The sequence below is a fragment of the Nicotiana tomentosiformis genome, chromosome 7 (assembly GCF_000390325.3).
Source record: "Nicotiana tomentosiformis chromosome 7, ASM39032v3, whole genome shotgun sequence".
Taxonomy (NCBI): domain Eukaryota; kingdom Viridiplantae; phylum Streptophyta; class Magnoliopsida; order Solanales; family Solanaceae; genus Nicotiana; species Nicotiana tomentosiformis.
In genome coordinates, this window is record NC_090818.1 from 71,567,032 (window position 1) to 71,590,009 (window position 22,978).

At 38.3% G+C, this 22,978-nt stretch overlaps 1 long non-coding RNA gene across 1 annotated transcript; it reads right to left on the reverse strand.

The window, feature by feature from the left end:
• Positions 1 to 20,900: 20,900 nt before the first annotated feature.
• LOC138896517 (uncharacterized) lies at positions 20,901 to 22,545 on the reverse strand. The gene is made up of 2 exons (XR_011409830.1): positions 22,413 to 22,545; positions 20,901 to 21,180 (listed from the first exon to the last, which is right to left on the reverse strand). It is a non-coding gene; the product is annotated as an uncharacterized lncRNA (long non-coding RNA).
• Positions 22,546 to 22,978: the final 433 nt, after the last annotated feature.

Consider the following 22,978-nt stretch of genomic DNA (forward strand, 5'->3'; position numbering starts at 1 on the left):
TACATCACTGTCTAAATAAAGAGTATGCAACAGAAAACAAGGACAGAGGGTGAATCCGAGGCCTGCGAATGCCTGCAAGTATACCTTGAAGTCTCCGATTTGGAAGCTCTACTCACAGGTGTCTAGCCTGGTATGAGGTACCTGAATCTTCAAAAAAAGATGTGCATAAGCATAATATGAGTACACCACAACGGTACCCAGTAAGTATCAAGCCTAACCTCATAGTGACGAGGTCAGGTTAAGACACCTACTGGGATAAGAAAAAGAAATTGAACGAGTATAATACAATCTAAGAACATAAACGACGAAAGTGAGGCAATAAAGAAATACAATAAGATAGACTACAACTGAATTTAAAGTAATAAATGCAACAAGGAAGGAACACATAATAAGAACATTAAGGAAACAATGCAGACAAATACAAGTGAGGTAAATGAGAGATAACAACAAGAATCAAAACCGAGGTACCTCCTCGTAATCTCATTTCACAATCACAATCTTTCCTTATATCACCGTGGGATCCTTACATTTAGTTTTAAAAATCATTTTTCCCGAAATAACTACTCGCGTTTTAGCTCACCTTATCACACCGTGTGGCTTCAAGTAGTTCCCCTGCTAGTAACACGCGTATCAAGCCCACCTTATCTCATTGCATGCGTATTAACCCCTATCCTTATACCACCGCATGTGTATCAATATCACAACATATCACAACTTGTACCTCAAGTTCCTAAATGCCACAACTTGCCAAAAGAATCAACAATATCAATTTTTCCATAACAAAAAGCCCATGGCTCAACCACAATGCATACAAGTGTCTCAATAATAGCAACTCAAATTGAATAGCTCAACAAGAATGGTATTTCAACAATTAACAACTTTGCCTCAATGTGATCACGACTTTTACAACTTCAGCACCAATAACTCAACACGAAGCTATTATATGAAAACAACAACTTCACGTAACCAATTCAACAATTAAAGAAGTAACGGATGATAAGGAAAATAATAACTTAAACTAAAGCATATAAGAGCAATTAACAAGTAAAAGGTGGAACAAGTGTTAATATTGTCAAATAAGGCATGTGGGGGTAGATTAATACATGTAAGGGTAGACTAATAATGAAATTATAACATGCTATGGCATTTCAATTAAAGTCATGAAAGAGTCCAACTAGCCTAAACCTGTCACGACCCCAATTTCCCCCCCGTAGGATATCATGAGGGCACCTAGTCTCTAAGACTAGGTAAGCCTAATAAACATGCGGAATAACTGAAATATTAATTTAAAGTCTCAAAACTTCAACAATTATATAAAACAAAATCTGCGACTCAATATGTACAACACCTAAAAACCGGCGAAATATAAGTCACAAGCTCTATGAAGTGATACTAAATATCTCTATACAATAGTGTCTAAATAAGGACAAGGAAATAAAACAATCCAGGTGGAGGGGGACTCCGAGGCATGCCGATGCTGGCAGGTGTATCTTGAAGTCTCCACGCACGGACTCTACTCACTGATGCCCGGACTGGTAGAAAGTACCTGGATCTGCATTAAAAGATGTGCATAAATGTAGCATGAGTACACCATAACGGTACCCAATAAGTGCCAAGCCTAACCTCGATAGAGTAGTGACGAGGTAAGGTCAAGGCACTACTGGAATAAATAAAAGACTGAACAAATATAAGGCAGTGTAATAATGACAGTAATGAAATTGAAACAACAAATAGCATATCAAGGTTAGCTACAAGGAACTAAAGCAAATAGTGGAACATGGAGAAACAAATAATAATATGCTAAGGAAAACAACAACCAAAGACAAGTGCAAAAATGGAGAAATGCCAACAAGAGTCACTACCGAGGTACCGCCTCATAGTCTCAAATCACAAGAATAAATCACAATCTTTCCTTATATCAGCGCAGGAGCCTTTACATTTAGTTTGAAAATTATTTTCCCGAAATAGCATCCAGCATTTTAGCCCACCTTATCACACCGCATGACTTCTAGTAGTTCTCTTACTAGCCACGCGTATCACGCCCACCTTATCTCACCGCATGCATTTCAACCCCAAAATATTATACCACCGCATGCGTATCAATATTACAACGTACCACAGATTTCACCTCAAGTGCCCAATATCACAACTTGTTAGAGAAACCTAATAAAAACAATAATTTTACAGTAAAGAACCCATGGCTCAACCACAAAGTACACAAGAGTCTCAATAATAACAACCGGAATGTACAACTCAACAAAATGGTATTTCAAAACTTAATACTTTGCCTCAATGTGAATCACGACCTTCATATCTTAATTTCAATTTCAACAACAAGATATTCCATGATTTAACAACTTCAAGTAAAGAGTTCAACAATTAAGTAATGAATACGAAATAAAGGAAATAAGAACTTAAACTAAATATGTAGGGCAATTAACATGTAAAATAATAAGACAAGTAGACATGTGAAGATAGACTAACAATGATGAATATAACATGTTAAGATAACTCAATTAAGGCATGAAAGGAATCTACATATCTAAAATCAGTAATTTCCACATTTATCCCGTATTCGTACTTGTCACCTTGCGTACATGGCTTCCACACATCACAATGATCACAAACAACACCAATCCTAAGGGGTAATTCCCCCACACAAGGTTAGGCAAGTCACTTACCTCAAATCACGCTAAATCAATCCACTAGTAAACCTTTCTATCGATTATCTAACACCGAATGACTCAAATCTAGCCAGAACAACTTCATACCATAAATATAAACTATAGAAAACTAATTCGAACAATAAAATTACGATCTTTGCGAAGAAATAAAAAGTCAACTCAAAAGGTCAACTCGGGCGAGCGTCTAGGAACCCGACCAAAATAACAAAATCCGAACACTCATTCAATAATAAGTCCAACCATATAAGAATTACTCAAATCCGACCTCAAATTGCCTTACAAATTCCTAAATTTTAGCCTAAGAAGTTCCTACCAATTTCCCCCAATTTTCCAACTCAAATCCCTAATTAGATGATACAATTATCAATAGATTCATGTAAATTAACCAAAACCGAGTTAGGAATTCTTACCCCAATAATCTCTCTGAATATCTCCTGAATATTCGCCTCCCACCGAGCTCTCTAAGTCCAAAATATAAAATATAAAATAAACCCTCGACTTTGAAACTTAAATCTACTGCCCGACAATTCCTTCATCAGGAACACGGAATGAGCCTCACATTCGCGATGCACAAAAATACACAGCTTCCAAAATCCTCTTCGTGAACGCGAGATTCCCTACGCGAACGCGATGAAAGCTGAGCCCAAGCCTACGCGAACGCGACCCCTCATACGTGAACGCTGTGAATAACTTCCCATACCTTCGTAAACGAGTGTCCACCTTCGCGAACGAGAAGAACAAATCTCTCCTTCCTCCCAGATACCCTTCGCGAACGCGATGAAAGAAACCAGATATCAGGAATTCAGCAGCTTTAGGAAATCCTTAAAAGTTCCGAATGCGTCGAACATGGTCCGAATTACACCCTAGGCCCCCAGGACCTCAACCAAACATAACAACAAGTTCCAAAACACATAACAAACCTACTCGAGGCCAAAAATCACATCAACTAACATCGATTCTATGAATCGCCACCCAAATTCAAGCCTATGAACTATGAACTTCCGAATTCCGAAACCGATGTTGATTCATACCAAAACAACTCCGATTGACTTTAAATTTTGCACACAAGTCATAAATGATATTATAGACCTATTTCAACTTCCGAAATCGGGATCCGACCCTGATATTAATAAAGTCAACTCCCGGTCAAATTTTCCAAATCATTCAAACCTTAATTTTTCTAACATTCGCTAATTCACGTCGAAATGAACTACGGACCTCGAAATCAACATTCGGACGTACTCCTAAGTCCAAAATCACCATACGGAGCTATTAAAACCGTTAAAACTCCATATCGGAATCGTATTCACAAAAGTCAAACTATGATCAACTCTTACAACTTAGGACTCCAACTTAGGGACTATGTGTCCCATTTCACTCCGAAACTCACTCGAAACCAAAACCAAACACCCTGGCAAGTCACATAATCACAATGTAGCATAGAGGAGGCAATAAATAGGGGATCGGGACTAAACACTCAAAACAACCAGTCGGGTCATTACAAGACTGGTCAAATACCACATATATCCCTTGTACTCGTTCGTCACCTTGCGTACACACTTTCACATATCAAAAATAGCAAAATCAACCCAAATCCTAAGGGGTAATTCCCCCACACATAGTTAGGCAAGATACTTACCTCAAATACGCTAACTTAATCCACTAATAAGTCTTTTCCGTGAATATCTAACACCGAACAGCTCGAGTCTAGCCAAAATAACTTTAAACCATAAATACAAACCATAGGAAATTATTCTGGATAATAAAGTTGTAATCTTTAAAGAAAATCAAAAAGTCAACTCAAAAAGGTCAACCCCGTGTTTGCATCTCGAAACCCGACCAAACTTATAAAATCCGAACACACATTCAATAACGAGACCAACCATACTAAAATCATTCAATTCCGACATCAAATCGACCTTCAAATACTCAAAATATAGCTTAGGAAGTTTTCACAAATATTTCTAATTTTTTCAACTCAAAACACTAATTAAATGGTAAAAATAATGATGGATTAATGTGTAATAATCACATCCGAGTCAAAATCACTTACCCCGGTCAACTCCTTAAAAATCTCTTCAAATATTGCACAAAACTGAGGTCTCTAACTCAAAAGATGATAAATGAAACAAAGCCCTCGATTTGGAATTAAATATTTGCTGCCAAGTTATTGTGAATCGCGATCGCGGAAAGACCCTCGTGATTGCGAAGAACAAAATGACCACTGCCCTCAAACACCTTACACGAATGCGAATCCAGGGCCGTGAATGGGATGGTTAATAGACCTGCCCTTACGCGAACGCGATCTCACCTACGCGATCGCGTAGGCCTAAAGCCCGAGGCCCCCAGCTGACCTCCTCTCTATGCAAATGCATGGGCACTCTCGTGTCCGCGGAGAACTGAGACCCACAAGGTACGTGAACACACTCCAATAATCGCGAACGCGATGCATAAAATTTCACCAGTCCTAAAAGACCCTTCACCATCACGGACCTTTCCTCGCGATTGCGTTTAAGGAAACCAGAACCAGATACATCAGCAGTGCTACAAGTCCAAAATGAGTCAAACATGATCTGAATGACACCCCAGGGTCCCGGGACCTTATTCAAATATACCAACAAGTCCTATAACACGATACGAACTTAGTCAAAACCTCAAATTAAATCAAACAATACCGAAATCACGAATCGCACCCCAATTCAAGCCTAATGAACTTATGAACTTCTAAAACTAATGTTGAATCATACCAAACCAACTCTGATTGGCCTCAAATTTTGCACACAAGTCATAATTGACACAACAGACATATTCTAACTCCCGAAAATAAAATTCGAACCCGATATCAACAAAGTCAACTCTCGGTCAAACTTCTTAATCGTCCAAACCTTCAACTTTCCAACTTTCATTAATTCAAGCCAAAACGACCTACGGACATCCAAATCAATATCCGGACATATGTTTACGTCCAAAATCACCATACGAAGGTATCAGAACCATCAAAACTCTATTTCAAAGTCATCTACACAAAAGTCAAACTCCGGTTAACTCTTTCAACTTAAGCTTCCAACTTTGGGAATAAGTATCCCATTTCACTCCGAACCTCACCCGAAACCAAATCAACCACCCCGGCAAGTCACATAACCACAATATAATATTTAGGAGACAATAAATAAGGGAACGGGGCGAAAATACTCAAAACGACCGGCCGAGTCGTTACAATATATTAACTAAGCATCCAGTCTCAGTAGCATTTTTCAGATTAAAAATAATTGAGCGCCCATGATTTAAAAATTCTAGATCTATTACTGGGTTGTGGGTATCCGATAATACCGATATAAATTTTATACTAAAATAGTGGTATTAGCTATCACATTCCCATATAAGAAATGGGATAGATAATCCCATGGGATATCTCAAAATTATAATTTTGAATATCCAAAAACTAAACTAAATGACCCCTAAACATGTCATGCCATTTGTGTGACTATAAAAAATTTTCGTTAAGTGTAAAATTAATATTTTAAAATTAAATTATTTATAAATAGAAAAACATTATTATGTTGGAACAAGCGGAAAAAATAATTTATTTATATTTAAATTGGTACAATTAGTAAACGCAAACCGAAGCCATTGAACACTAACGAAAGTGTGTGGTAAGATGATTATAATTCATTAGCCCTTAAACAAAAGTTCGAGCTGAGCATGAGAAACTTTTCATTTGTAAAATGTTAGTACATGATACAATCGTATCCGTTATTTCCGATTTTGTATGAACTTCCTTATTAAGGAGTTAAGCATTTATATAATTAATATCAATTTTCAATAATTTTTAATATAGAAAAACTATAACATAATCTTTAATTATGTAGTTTCTAAGTATATAATCTTTATTTAAGAAATTAATAGTCTATTACACGTTATAAATTATACACATTACCATCTTCATACCCCACTTGTGGGATTAGACTGAGTCTGTTATTGTTGTTGTAAATTAAATTGATGAACTCTCGTACTTTAAGCAAGAAAAAAACTCACAAAGCAATATAAAGACGTTTTAAATAATCGATGATAATACTAATTTGGCACCAAGTTCAGCAATGAAACAGTAAATTAAAGAAGAAGAGAAGAAGAGTAGGGGGAAGGTGCGTGTGTGTGCGTGAGAGAGAGAGAGAGAATTCCGAGAGAAAGAGAGATCATATATGTATTGGCATATTAAAAGTGTGACTTCTCTGTTACAAATTCCGATTTATACTTCTAGCAACTGAAATGAAAAATGTAAAATATGCTGATAACAACTAACTAACTTTTCCGGCAAAACAGTAATTAAAAAAGTACAACTAACATTCGAATTTTCGTACTCAACTACTGAGTTGGCATCCACCGTAGCTCCAATATGTGTATCAATACCCCGGAAGAACACCACCATTGTCCTCAAGGGTGAACAAAGGAACCCTGATCTGCATAGCAAAAGCTAACTCCCAAGTAGTGTAGGATTCATCTAAGTCCTTCTATTTAATCAAACATTGAGCCACAACCTTGTTACCCATCTTGATCAATCTTCTACCAATCACAGTTTCAGGGTAAGGAGAAAAGGATTGGATAAGGCAATCACAAGGGGTGAACAATCTCAGAGGCAATGTCATAGCAGAACTTCAATTGAAAAATATGAAAAGTAGGATGTATTTAGAATTCAAGTGGTAATAACAACTTATAGATCACAACACCCCCCCTCTCCACAATAATATAAGAGCTAAAGTACATAGAAGTCAATTTCTGATAAGAAAAGGCAGAAATAGAAGATTGTTGTCACGATCCAGTTTCTCACCAAGTTGTAACCGACACCCGATGCCTTAACTTAACCGAGCGGACCTTCTTACCTGTTCATTTTATTCTACTAGGCAGGCCAGCATAAAAAACAAAGAGAAAATATCTTTCTTTAAGTCTGAAAACATTATGCATAATCCAAACCTTAACATTCGTTGTCTGACAAAATAAAATAAAATGTACCTGAATCTGTAATGTTATGAAGCCTCTATAGAGTCTGGGTGAATTGCTCGGGACATGATTCACCGGCTAATCCTCAAATAAAAATAAATAAAAATAGAAAATTAAGAACTGAAATCAAGCAACGAACTATATGGCTGGAATCAAAGTTTACCAATTGTCTGCTAGGATGAGAGAATGTATTAACTCGTAGCCTGCTTGTCTATAAATCATGTACCTACATTGAAATATGCCAATGTAGGTTCCAAAAAAACTATTGGAACGTCAGTACACCACAACGGTACAGTAAGTAAAGCAATCCTCACACTAAAGCTGGAACGAGACTCTGAAAAAGGTATGTATGCATGGTAAAAGAAAATTCTAAAAGCTTCCGATGAAGAGTTGAAACAAACAACTCATATATCTATTATAAAATTCTTCTTGATGTCATTCATGAAAATTCTCTGTTTTTTCTTTTCTCTTCTTTTCTAGGAAAAATATAAAATACAAATAGATAAATATATAAAATTTCTCGAAACAATCCTTCTAAATTTTCTAAAGCATTTTTTTCTTTTCTTTTTTTTACTGGGAGTTCCATTGATGACATTCATTCTTATTCTTATTCTGAAAATGTCACCATATGATCTGTATGGTGGACAATCCCATCCCGGTCGCCTGGGCCTCATTCCTTTAGTGCCTAATAGTTCAAAGTTATAGTATGCTCGCGTTCTTGTGCCTTACCAGGGCACTTCTATTATAGTGCCCAAACTAACGGTACACTAATCTCCTACTCTGGCACGAGTAGTTTCGGGGTAACACAAATCACTAGAGGCTATGAACCCTTCTCAGAGATCTAAAGAGACTCCAAAAATATTCTTCTGAGTAATTCTTTTATCACAAATTTAAAACAATGATATATCTTCACAATTCTCATCAAAACAGTTCCATAAAATCATGTAAAAGAAATTTCAATAGTCCATACATTAAAAAAAATATATGCAAGTCATGAATGCATGAGACATGATTTATGTAACAACAAACTATTATTAAGTAATTAAGCATGATAAACATCTAAGATCTTTTGTACAATTCTAATGGATAACGTGAGTCCACTCGTTCCATTCAAAACCCATATTAACGTCCTATACAATCTAACAAATACTTATGGTATGATCTTTGTGAGAAAACAACTCTAGTAAAAGCATTGTCTCTACTCACATTAGTTCTTCCTTTGAGCATCCTCATTGCTTCAATCCAGAATCAATACTAGAAGTTCCAAGATTTTCAAATTTAGGAACCCTAGGTTTGATTCTTCTCACCTTCTAGGGTTCATCGTTAATCTAAGTATCTTTTTTTAGTAGTAGTTTATAGGAACAAATATCAACCATAAACCTTTCTAATAATCGTGGTTGAAATCGATTACGAAACTTACCTTGAATCGTGAAACCCTAGGTTAGCGGAGAGACCTTGTTTTGAGTTCTTGTGGAGAATCTAGCGATTTATAGATGGAATAATGTTAGACTTGATGTTTGGAAGTAGTATTCTAATGTTAATCACATTACAAACTCACCTTAGATAGTATGAGAACCCTTGGATGACTTGAGGATGAGAAGGAAGGTTTAATCTTTAAACAATGAAGCTATTTTCTCTCTCCCCGTCCCTTTTATCTCAATTTCATGCCTTGGGTGCCACAGCCAGCGCCCAGCGGTTTCCATGGTGCCCAACTTTTTTTCCCCTGGTTTTGGCACTATGACGGGCGCCCAATGCCCCATTGGATGCCCAAAAGCGTGGCCCATTTTTCTGACATGATAGTCTTCAGTAAAATACCCATAACTTTTATAGGAATATAGAAATGACAAACGGTTTGAAGTGTTAGAAACTAGATTCCAAGGGATTTAATTTGATAGGTAGAACACCCTATAACTCATTATATATTGGGAGATATACTTGTTTGAAGTCAGGTCACTTGCGACTATAATTGTGTTCTTACCTTGGATATTTCTATTTTGTTCCAAACTATTTTTTCCCTCTTATAAACGTCCATACCACCTCCTAAACGTAAAATATAGTTGTTATATACATTTTCTAGTATTTGAACATCCTTGTGTCCAAGTTAAAGCTTGTACAAGAACAAAATTAAAAATCTAAGAGGCTTTATATTCACCACCCCTTATATGACATTCGTCGAATGTCGAATGAGCATATTTATGATAAATAAAGATATCTTATTTTCATGTCTTCTTTGGTTTCCCAAGTAGCTTCTTCTGAGTCATGATTATGTCACAAGACTTTAACTGATGCCACATCTTTGGTCCTCAATCTACGAACCTGTCTATCAAGAATTTTGATAGGCACCTCCTCATAAGTCAAGCTTTCACTGACCTCTACCTTATCCATGGGAATATCTTGAGCTTTGTCATGAAGGAACTGCCTTAACATCGATACATCAAATACTGGATGAACAGTTGTTTATTCTGCCGGCAAATCCAGTTCATAAGCCATATTACTCTTCTTGATCAAGCTTCTATACGGGCCAACCACATTACTCTTCTTGCTAAAGATTCTATACTGGCCAACAAATCTGGGACTCAACTTTCCTTTCTTCCCAAATTTTATAACTCCTTTCATGGGCGACACTTTTTAGAACACATAGTCGTCTTCTTTAAACTCTATATCCTTATGTTTCTTATTTATATTAGACTTTGTCGACTCTAAGCCGTTTTAAGCCTTTTTTGAATAATTCTCACTTTCTCGAAAGCATCTTGGACCAACTCTGGTCCGATCAAGGGTATCTTTGTTGGTTCAAACCACCCTATTGGAGATCTACAACGACGATCGTATAATGTTTTATAAGGAGTCATGCAAGTACTCGTTTGATAGATATTATTGTACGCGAACTCTATTAAGGGTAGGTGTTCATCCCAATTTCCACCAAAGTCAATTGCGCAAGCCCGCAACATATCTTCAAGGGTATGAATTGTTCTCTCTGCTTGTCCATCAGTTTGGGGATGGAAAGTCCGCAATCTATTTTGGAAAGACTGCCAAAACCTTGCTGAGATCTGTGCCCCTTATCAAAAATGATGGAAACTAGAGAGCCATGCAATCGTACAATCTCTTTAACGTACAACTCAGCATATTGTTCAGCCGTGTAGGTAGTCTTCATTGGCAGGAAGTGATCTGACTTTGTAAGCATGTCTACAATCAACCACATAGAGTCATGCTTACGGCGGGTGTGGGGTAACCCAATCACAAAATCTATATTGATCATCTCCCACTTTCATTCAAGAATTTCAATATTTTGAGCTAGGCCACCAGGCCTTTGGTGTTCGGCTTTGATCTTCTGGAAGTTTATGCATTTAGCCACATTATTAGCTACATCTGCTTTCATTATGTTCCACCAATAAATATCTCTCAGGTCTTTGTACATTTTGGTCGAGCCTAGGTGGATAGAATAGCCAGAGCTATGCGCCTCACTCATAAATCGCTCTCGAAGTCCACCAACATCCGAGACACATAATCTTACATTCATTCATAGGACACCATCATTGTCCCCAAGTGTGAAGGTTGAAATTTCTTTCTTTAGCACCTCATCTTTGACTGCTTGCATGTTTGGATCTTCATATTGTCGCTCTTTATCTCAACCACCAAGGATGATTGAGCTTTATGGAACATAGTCAAGTTACCCTCTTTAGTCTCATCAAGTCTTATTCCCTTATTGTTGGACAATTTCTGTACTTCTCTTACCAAAGGCCCTCTCCTTTACTCGTAAATATGCTAAAACACCCATAGATTTGCTGCTAATAGCATCGACTACTATATTAGCCTTTCTGGGGTGGTATAAGATATTTATGTCATAGTCCTTCAATAACTCCAACCACCTCCTTTGCCTCAGATTCAACTCTTTTTGCCTGAAAATATACTGGAGGCTCTTATGATCGGAGAATACTTCACAATGCGCATCGTAAAGGTAATGTCACCATATATTCAGGGCAAACACAATTGCTGCAAGTTCCAGATCATGGGTAGGGTAATTATTCTTAGGATTTTTTAATTGTCCAATGCATAAGCAATGACCTTCCCATTTTGCATTAAGACACAACCGAGTCCAATTCTGGAAGTGTCACAATATACCGTGTAGCCGCTCGAGGCTAACAGTAAGGCTAAAACGGGTGGAGTAGTCAACCTCTTCTTTAATTTTTGAAAACCTTGCTCACATGCATCAAACCACTAAAACTTGGCAGCTTTCTGGGTCAGTTTAGTCAATGGTACTGCTAATGCAGAAAATCCTTCTACAAACCTTCTATAGGTTTGTAACCAACTAGCTCTAAGATTTGTCGGTGTTGCCAGCCTTGGTTAACTCTTGACCGCTTCTATCTTTAGAGGATCAACTATTTTTCCTTCAGTGGATACCACATGGCCTTGTAATACAGCGGATTGCAACTAAATTTCACACTTAAACAGTTTGTCATACAACTCAATATCCTTCAAAATCTGCAATGTTGAGATGTCCTGCATGCTCTTCCTTGCTTCAGGAGTACACCAAAATATCATCTATAAACACGATAATAAAAGTATCCAACATTTGGCTTAAATAACCGATTCATAGGGTCCATGAATGCAACTGGGACATTAGTCAACCCAAAGACATTACTAAAGATTCAAAATGTACGTAACGGTTCTGAAGGCCGTTTTTGGAATATCATCTTTCTTGATCCTGAGCTGATGGTATCCCGACCTCAAATATATTTTTAAAAAATATTTTGCTCCTTGAAGATGATAAAATAGAACCTCAATTCTAGGTAGAGGGTATTTATTCTTGATAGTGGCTTTGTTCAACTGACGATGGTCGATGCACATTCAGAGTGAGCCATTCTTCTTTTTGAAAAATAAGACTGGAACACCCCAAGATGACATACTTGGCCTAATAAATTCTTTATCAAGAAGGTCTCTCAATTGTTCCTTTAATTCTTTCAATTCTGCTGGAGCCATTCTATAAGGCGGAATAGATATAAGTTGAATACCTGGTTGTACATCTATGCCAAAATCTATTACTCTCTTTGGAGGAAGACCGAGCAGATCATCAGGAAAAACTTCTGGAAATTCTTTAATGACTGACATCGACTGGAGTGTTGGCGCTTCTGATTCTATATCAAAAATATGGGAAAGATAAGCTAAACACCCTTAGCCCATTATCCTCTTAGCCTTAAGGTAAAAAATAAACTCACCCACAAGCGAAGCTGTACAACCTTTCCATTCTATGACTTCTTCATTTGGAAACTTAAATCTAACTATTTTGGATCAAAAATCTACATAAACATAACACGATGATAACCACTCCATACCCATAATCACATCAAAATCTATAATTTCTAGTTCTGTGAGGTCGGTTGTAGTACTACAAGCATGAATTGAGATTGTTGCAACCTTTGAAAACTCATTTTGCTTCTATGCAATCACCACTTAGAGTAGAGACGAGAAATGACTTTTTTAATGATTTTGACTCTATTCCCATGTTCTTAGAAAAATATAGGGCAACATATGAATAAGTAGAGTCCAGGTCAATTAATGCATATGCATTATATGAAGAAACTAGTAATGTACCTGTGACCACAGCTAGAGGTGCCTTTGCACTGTGGCGATCCAAAGCTGCATATAGACGAGGTTTTCCCCCTCCTTGACTAAATGAGCCAGTTCCCTTACCTGCTCCACGGTCGGGCTAAGTCTGAGAGCCACGAGCTGTAGTAGTAGCAATCGAAGAACTCGATGGGCGAGCTGACGCTCCTTGTGCACTCCTGCTGTGCTTTTGGGAAATTAACCTTGATGTGTCTTGGGTCACCACAACTATAGCATCTTCGAAATCGGAACCTATACTGTCCCAAATATTTCATTCCACAAGAACTACAAGGATCTCTTTGTTGAGACTGCTGCCCAACACTACTCTGACTCTATGAGACCAGAGTTCTGAAATTTTAATTCTGGTGGGACTAATTCCTAAAACTTTGACTCTACCGGGAAGGAGTACTTTTGCTAAATTGAGGAGTAGACTGCGTTGGTGCTGATGTCCCCTTATTTAACCAATTATTTCCTCCTCCACCTAGTTCACCACTATACCTACTTGTAGTACGAGCCTTCTTGTTCTTCTCCTTGTCTACCATCCTCTTTTGCCTTTTCAGTTCTAAGTTTTTTGCAAATCTCACAACTAAAGAAAAGTGTTCCATACTTACAGCTGCAACTTCAGTAGTATCCTGAATATGCTCTCCCATCCCGAGTATGAACCTGTGAATTTTTTCCTTCTCTGTAGAGATCATGTTAGGAGCTTATTTGGCCAGTTTGATGAACTTCATATAGTACTCTTGCACACTCATAGTCCCCCATCTAATATGCTCAAATGTTGTGGACCGAGCTTTCCGGTCCTCTTCTGGAATGAAGTTGGCTATGAATGCCTCGGTGAATTCCTTCCAAGTAGGAGAAGGAGCTTCTTCATCCTTAACTTCCTCCCATAACACAAACAATGTATAATAAACATCCTTGAGTTGGTATGAGGCCAATTTTACAGCATCAGTGCCTGTCACTTTCATTATTCGAAGTGTTTTCTAAACACCATCTAATCAGTCTAATGGGTCCTGCTCAAGCTTAGCTCCACAAAAATCTGGAGAGTTCAACTGAGACGGAGCCCTCTTTCTACCTACCCAGGGTGGAGCACCGCCCCCTCCCTGTCTTTGACTGGCCATGAATGTCTTAAACATTTTCATTGCACTAAGCCTCTCCCATCTCCGGAGGCATGATGAGACTGCCGCCGGGGGTGGTGGTGGTGCTTGCTTCTGAATATAATGTTTAGCTCCCTCAACCTATTCCTCTCTCTCAGCTAGAGGCACTTGTCCAGTCCTCACAACCTTTTTAGTCTAGGAAACTTAGGTTGTCTTAGTTGGTCGCCCCTTCTTGTTCTTTACTGCAGAAACATTCACATCAGTTGGGACAGGAGCTGGAATAGTAGCTGGGGAGGAGTGTTATCTACTGAATCATGAGTATGAGCCATTTCTGCGAATTCGAAAGTGAACGTATTAGAAACATACTAAAAATCATGCTCTATAGCACAATCTAGAGCGAAAAGAATGTGAAATTTTTCTTAAATGTATGTAGTTCCTTATTTATAGATATGAGGGCCTCACAATAATTAACAAGACTCTACTGGCATGGCTTCATAGACCCCAAGGACTCTCTAAACCTGCTGCTCTGATACTAAGTTTGTCATGACCCGATTTCTGACCAAGTCGTAACCGATACCTGGTGCCTAAAATTGACCAAGTGAACCTTCTTACCTGTTATTTTATTCTACTAGGCAGGTCATCATCAAAAACCAAGAGAAAACAACTTTCTTTAAGTCTGAAAAATTTAGTCTTAAAGCATTATGCATAATCCAAACCTTAACATTCAGTGTCTAACAAAACAAAATAAAATATATCTGACTCTATATTATGAAGCCTCTATAGAGTCTGGGCAGATTTCTCGAGACATGATTCACCGGTAAATCCTCAAATAAAAATAAATAAAATTAGAAAATTAAGAACTGAAATCAAGCAACAAACTCCATGGCCGGAGTCGGAGCTCACCAAGAGTCTGCTAGGATGAGAGAATATCTTAACTCGTAGACTGTTCGTATATAAATCATGTACCTACATTAACATATGTCAATATAGGTTCCAACAGAATTATTGAAATATCAGTACACCATAACGGTACTCAGTAGGAAAAGCAATCCTCCCACTAAAACTGGAACGAGACTCTGAAAGAAGTATGTATGCATGATAAAAGAAAATTCTAAAAGCTTCTAATTAAGAGTTAAAACAAACAACTCATGCATCTAATATAAAGTTCTTCTTGATGTCATTCATGAAAATTCTCTTTTTTTTTCTTTTCTCTTCTTTTCAGGGAAAATATAAAATTGAAATAGATAAATATATAAACTTTCTCGAAAGAATCTTTGTAAATTTTCTAAAGCATTTTCTTTTCTATTGTTTTCTTTTGTTTTATTTACTAGAGAGTTCCATTGATTATGACATTCTTTCTTATTTTTATTCTGAAAGTATCACCATATGATCTGTATGATGGACGATCCCAGCCCGATCGCCTGGACCTCATTCCTGTGGTGCCTCACAGTTCAAGGTTCTAGCATGCCCGCATTCTTGCACCTTACCAGGGCACTTTTATTATAGTGCCCGAACCAACAGTACACTAATCTCCTACTCTAGCACGAGTAGTTTTGGGGTAACATAAACCACTAAAGGCTATGAACCTGTCACGACCCAAAATCCAACTAGTCGTGATGGCACCTAACTCAACCCGCTAGGTTAGCCAATTAGCAACAATCCAAATCAAATGAGATTTACTATGAGAGATAATGATAACATAACTGAACTTCTATACAAAGAATTCCCAAGGACTGGTAGTACAAATCATGAGCTTATAAGATTTAGAGTTTACAAAGCTGGAATGAAATAAATACATCATCTATTGGAAATATACATGAACAGATTAATAATTCTAAAGCTACCAAGAACAAGAAGCAGCTATGATCGGAACGCAGGTACATCTTCAATACCAGCTCCCGCCATATACAGCAACATCAACATCCAAATCTGCATGCAAGGTGTAGAAGTGTAGTATGATTACAACCGACCCTATGTACTCAATAAGTAACAAACTTAATCGTAGGTTGAAAGCGGTGACGAGCTTGGACAAAGGTCAGAGTCCAACACCAACAGCCAGGAATAACTTATAACATTATAACTAAAGCAGTACAAGTAATAACTCAAAGATATAATGCTTAGCTCATTCACAGTTTCGGAAAATAGGCATGTTTTTCAAGTAAAATCCAAATCTTTCACTGAAATCACCAAAATATGTGTAAATCTGAAAAATATAATTTTTCCCAAAAACATTCAAGAACAGATAAGATGTTTCATTATCAGATGGGATAAGGAAAGCACATCTCTATACCTACACGTCAATGAACATGTGAAGTCGTGAATGACGTAATATCGTACATCTTGAGGAAAATGCATCTCTATGCTTGTATGTCAAGTATGCATGTCGAATGCAATGCAATGCAATGATAATACCATATGCATACTCTCAGAGTATCAACTCATTCAGTCCTCCCAGTCACTCAGTCACTCAATCCTCACAGTCACTCAGTCCTCCCAATCGCTCGACATTCGCTCTTGGTACTCGCACTCAGTAGGTACTTGCGCTCACTGGGGTGTGTACAGACTCTGGAGGGGCTCCTTCAGCCCAAGAGCTATAACAAGCCAATCATGGCGTAAATCAATAACATCTTCTGCAGCCCGCTCCCATCATAAATCAATAATACTTGCTGCGGCATGTAGCCCGATCCCATCAATATCCTCACAATCAGGCCCTTGACCTCGCTCAGTCATCAATCTCTCCATTCTCTCGGGCTCACAATATCATGAAATCAGCCCAACAATAATGATGTGATGTATCAATAAATGGTAACAGAGGCTGAGATATGATATGTATATGAATGCGTATGACTGAGTATGTAATTGCAATGTAAGCAGATAACTCAATAGTAGAAATGACCCCAGTGGGTACCAACAAAATAAGCATGTAGCCTAGACATGGTTTCCAATATGGATCAGAGCTCAAGTGCTCTAACACATAGAGTACAGTAAAAATGTTCAGATAAGATAGCTACACAGTTCCATGGAATTGACAAAATCATAGTTACTACGGTGCACACCTATACGCCCGTCACCTAGCATGGCGTTACCTCAACATCAATCACATAACACGTAATTCGGGGTTTCATACCCTTAGCACCAAGTTTAGAAGTGTTACTTATCTCGAACAAGTCAAATCCAATACCGAGCAAGCCAAACGATGCTTAGAAAATGCCATCTCGCACGTACCGACCTCCGAACAGCTTGAAACTAGTCAAAAGCAACTCAAATACATCAAATAAAGTCCAAGGAAACAATTCCAAATGATAGAGGTCGAATCTTTAATCAAAATTCCAAAGTCAACAAAAAAGTCAAACCTGAACCCGGACCTCGGAACCCGACAAAACTAACAAAATCCAACAACCCATTCAATTACGAGTTCAACCATACTAGTTTCACCTAAATGCGACTCCGAATCGATGTTTAAAACTTAAAAATTCACTCTATGAAACTTTGGACAAAACTTCCCAATTTTCTCTTTACAATTCACAATCCAATTACCAAAAATAAAGATAGATTCACGAAATATAACTAAGGCGCAACCAACCATTCAACACCCCAATCACCATCTCGCTCGAATTCTGCTATAAGGCCCAAACAGACCGCATCATGTGTGCATATAACCAAAAAATCACAACCCCCTCGTAACATAGAGGAGTAACTCCTAGATCATATCAGAACACGAATAAGCTCAACTCTAACCGAATGGCACATCCCTCAATAATAGCAATACGGAGTCAACCAATCCTACCCGATGTAGAATACACATCCTCATTGGGTCTACCAAATGGGCCCCAAATCAACTCTGGTCATCCACAAATAGGTAAATAACCCTTTGAAGGTCCACAATAACCTAACCATAACACATACTATCATCTGGCTAGCTTGGCCACATCTTCACAGTCCGCAACCACCAAAACAACCTGCTTTTGAGAACTCTCAGTCTCCAAATCCATAGAACACACAAATCAGCACATCTGATCCCAACTCCACCGCCCGAATGTCTAACACATCTCCCACACACGATCATCCCACGAGGAATACTTCTATAATTCTTCCGTGCCACATAACAAAGTCTGAATATCAGTAGTCGATCAACTAGGCGAGTACCGCAATATCAATGAAGCGACCGTAAGTCAAAACACAGTGCACCTTTTGGAATGTGCACTCTCTTCAAGCAATATTAAATAGTAATATCATTCATCTAGACATCTGAAACCGTCCATGTTGCCTAAGGATTCATGACCTTCCCCTCAAAACTGAACCGTGACCTTGCACACACAAATCTTCATACCACACAATGCACCTCATCAGTCATGCCATCATATGAAAAGTACGAGGATCTTATAATCTACTCTGAGTCACAAGTAGGATACATACCCGGTCAGTTAGAAACCTTTCATTGATCCCATCCAGGAGAAAATCATAATACGCATCATGCTCCTCACGCCGGTAGGAAATATCCATCTCAAACTATGGTAGAAACTATCAAAAACTCTTCGAAACCCATTAACACGTAACCAAGCCATCAGAACTGAATCTCTCTAACTCAAACAAGCCACGCAGGTCGCCAAACCCAAGAGTATTGCCACAAAACACATGTAGAGACTCACCACATCATAAGTACCCAAAGAACTGATCATATCCATTACCGTGCTGATCCAGCCTACTACCAGGCTATCCTATTTCTCCGAGTTCCTTCCTAATTATCCTCAGGTTGACACTTCTCCTTGCCAGAACACCACGGTCCTTACCCAAAGCTCACCACCAGAGATCCTAGCATAAAATCACACTGCCCTAAGGCCCATAAGCCGTTGCATTCCCTCTTAAGCACCCCAAAAGTACCACAACCGAGACACCCACTCTAAAGAGACCTTCTGTGAATTTAAAGTCATTTCCTTCACCTTCCTGATACTGAAATGTAGAATCTATAATGATATAGAAATTCCACAAGTCCCGACACCATCCGATGCAAATTTCAAATTCTAGCCATATAGCAATTCGAAAAATCCTCAGATGCACATATGAACCTTAAATTCATTAGAACCTTCTCGAGAGTCATCTACTCTGATCAAATCTAAATTGTACTGCCTAAACGGGACAAATAACTTGTGCCCTATTAGCACGACAACACCCAAAGAAGTAACTTCGCCTTAACACAATTGAGCAAATTCCTACTCCATGCGAACTACATCCTTCATGAATAGCAACTCAATCATTGCATGATTCCCATATACCCATAAAGTGTAATACACCTGCATCCAGAAATTTTCTTGCTTAAGTCATCCTCAAAACTAGCCTCTACAAGTCATAATCGATCCACAAGTATGCCTCAGGCCGAAACCAATACAACACGTAACCATGCAATCAAATCGTCGATAGCAGACCCTCCCCCCCCCCCCCACTTTGCTCAAAGCCATAGATCAAAATGCTCGATAACTCACAATGCCCATAATCTATTACTGCCATAATACCGTAGTTAGATTCAACTAAATCCTTCATAAGCTCATGTAACATTACCCATAAAATACCTCAAATCATCCACTAAGCCCGCATTCATCCTTGTGACAATCAAGTCAACTTTCTCAATCGATCCAAACTCAAATTGCAACACATATAACCCATTAGTAGAAAAGAAAGCCTCCACACGACATCATAAGGATCACACATCCATAGATTACCCCGTAGGTGATAACCCACCTACTTAGCCTCAAACTGACATCTCTCTATATCCTTTCATAGCCACAACTAGTACGCAATCCCTTAATCTTCCTGAGTCTGAACTCATCAACAAGACATGAAAATCTACTTCGTTCTACCAATAAATAACATAAAAGATCCTTCAACACAATCATAACTCGAGACTGTACAACACATCAAGACAAAATTCAAGCATCCAATAGTCTTTTTCACATCTCAAACAAACCCTTCATGTCACATTCAAACCATCTTAACACATCTCGCAGTCACATCCTACTCATCATATAGCTATTTAACCACTCACCGAGCCACCAGTCTCACTCATAGGGACACCACTGGACATAGAAGTCCAAAAGCACATGCTCACGCAACTAAAATTACCGAGCCTAAGCTGCGGTCCAAACCTGGACTCAAGCCCTCTAGACTGGCACATCACAAAAGTATAAAAAATGCATCTCGCACCTCATCCATGGAATCCACAAGCCGTCGATGTATAGATGATACCGAGTGCTCATAGGCTCATACGAGTGAGTGGAAGGAATTCAAAGAGATACACTTCAAGCTGAATTAATGCCGCACGATAAGGAAAGAAAGATGGGAAATTTATCCTAAATGCCTTGTAGCCTCTCGAAGATAGGTATGGACATCATCATACCGATCCGCAAGACTCTATTAGACACTTGCTCATGACCCGTAGAACCTATGAACCTACAACTCTGATACCAACTTGTCATGACCCAAAATCTAACTAGTCGTGATGGCACCTAACCCAACCCGCTAGGTAAGCCAATTAGCAACAATCCAAATCAAATGAGATTTACTATGAGAGATAATGATAACATAACTGAACTTTTACACAAAGAATTCCCAAAGACTGGTATTAAAAATCATGAGCTTCTAAGATTTAGAGTTTACAAAGTAGGAATGAAATAAATACATCATTTGTTTGAAATATACATGAACAGATTAATAATTCTAAAGCTACCAAGAACAAGAGGCAGTTATGACTGGAATGCATGTACATCTTCAATGCCAGCTCCCGCCAGACACAGCAACATCAGCATCCAAATCTGCACACAATGTGCAGAAGTGTAGTATGAGTAATATCGACCCCATGTACTCAATAGGTAACAAACCTAACCTTAGGTTGAAAGCAGTGACGAGCTTGGACAAAGGTCGGAGTCCAACACCAACAGCCAGGAACAACTTATAACAATATAACTAAAGCAGTACAAGTAATAACTCAAAGATATAATGCTTAGCTCGTTCACAGTTTCGAAAAATAGGCATGCTTTTCAAGTATAATAGTAAAACCCAAATCTTTTATTGAAATCACCAAAATATGTGTAAATCTGAAATCTGTGATTTTTCCCAAAAACATTCAAGAACAGGTAAGATGTTTCATTATCAGATGGGATGAGGAAAGTACATCTTTATGCCTACATGTCAATGAGCATCTGAATTCATAAATGATGTAATACCGTACATCATGAGGAAAATGCATCTATATGCATGTATGTCAAGTATGCATGTCGAATGCAATGCAACACAGTGATAAAACAATATGCATACTCTCAGATTATCAACTCACTCAGTCATCCCACTCACTCAATCACTCATTCCTCACAGTCACTCAGTCATCCCAATCGCTCGGCACTCGCACTCAGTAGGTACCTGCGCTCACTAGGGTGTGTACAGACTCCGGAGGGGCTCCTTCATCCCAAGTGCTATAACAAGCCAATCATGGCGTAAATCAATAACATATATTGCGTCGTGCAGCCCGCTCCCATCATAAATCAATAATACTTGTTGCGGCATGCAGCCCGATCCCATAAATATCCTCACAATCAGGCCCTTGACCTCGCTCAGTTATCAATCTCTCCATTCTCTCGGGCTCACAATATCATGAAATCAGCCCAACAATAATGATGTGATGTATCAATAAATGGTAACAGAGGCTAAGATATGATATGCATATGAATGTGTATGACTGAGTATGTAATTGCAATGTAAGCAAATAACTCAATAGCAGAAATGACCCCAGTGGGTACCAACAAAATAAGCATGTAGCCTAGACATGGTTTCCAATATGGATCAGAGCTCAAGTGCTCTAACACATAGAGTATAGTAAAAATATTTAAATAAGATAGCTACACATTTCCATGGAATCGACTAAATCATAGTTACTACGGTGCACGCCCACACGTCTGTCACCTAGCATGCGCGTCACCTCAACATCAATCACATAACACGTAATTCGGGGTTTCTTACCCTTAGCACCAAGTTTAGAAGTGTTACTTACCTCGAATAAGCCAAGTTCAATACCGAGCAAGCCAAACGATGCTCCAAAAATTTCATCTCGCGTGTACCGACCTCCGAACGGGTTGAAACTTGCCATAAATAACTCAAATATATCAAATAAAGCCCAAGAAAATAATTCCAAATGATAAAGGTCGAATCTTTAATCAAAATCTCAAAGTCATCCAAAAAGTCAAATCGAGACCCGTACCTCGGAACCCGACAAAACTCATAAAATCCGATAATTTATTCAATTACGAGTCCAACCATACTAGTTTCATCCAAATTCGACTCTGAATCGATGTTCAAAACTCAAAAATTCACTCTATGAAACTTTGGACAACCCCCCCCAACCACCAATTTTCTCTTTAAAATTCACAATCCAATTACCAAAAACGAAGATAGATTCACGAAATATAACCAAAACCAAGTAGAGAATACTTACCCAAATCTATATGGTGAAAATCACCTCAAATATTACCCAAATCTGGATCCCCAACTCAAAATATGACCAAATGAACAAACTCTCGATATTAAATAATTTTGCCCAGCTGCTATGCCTCATTTCGT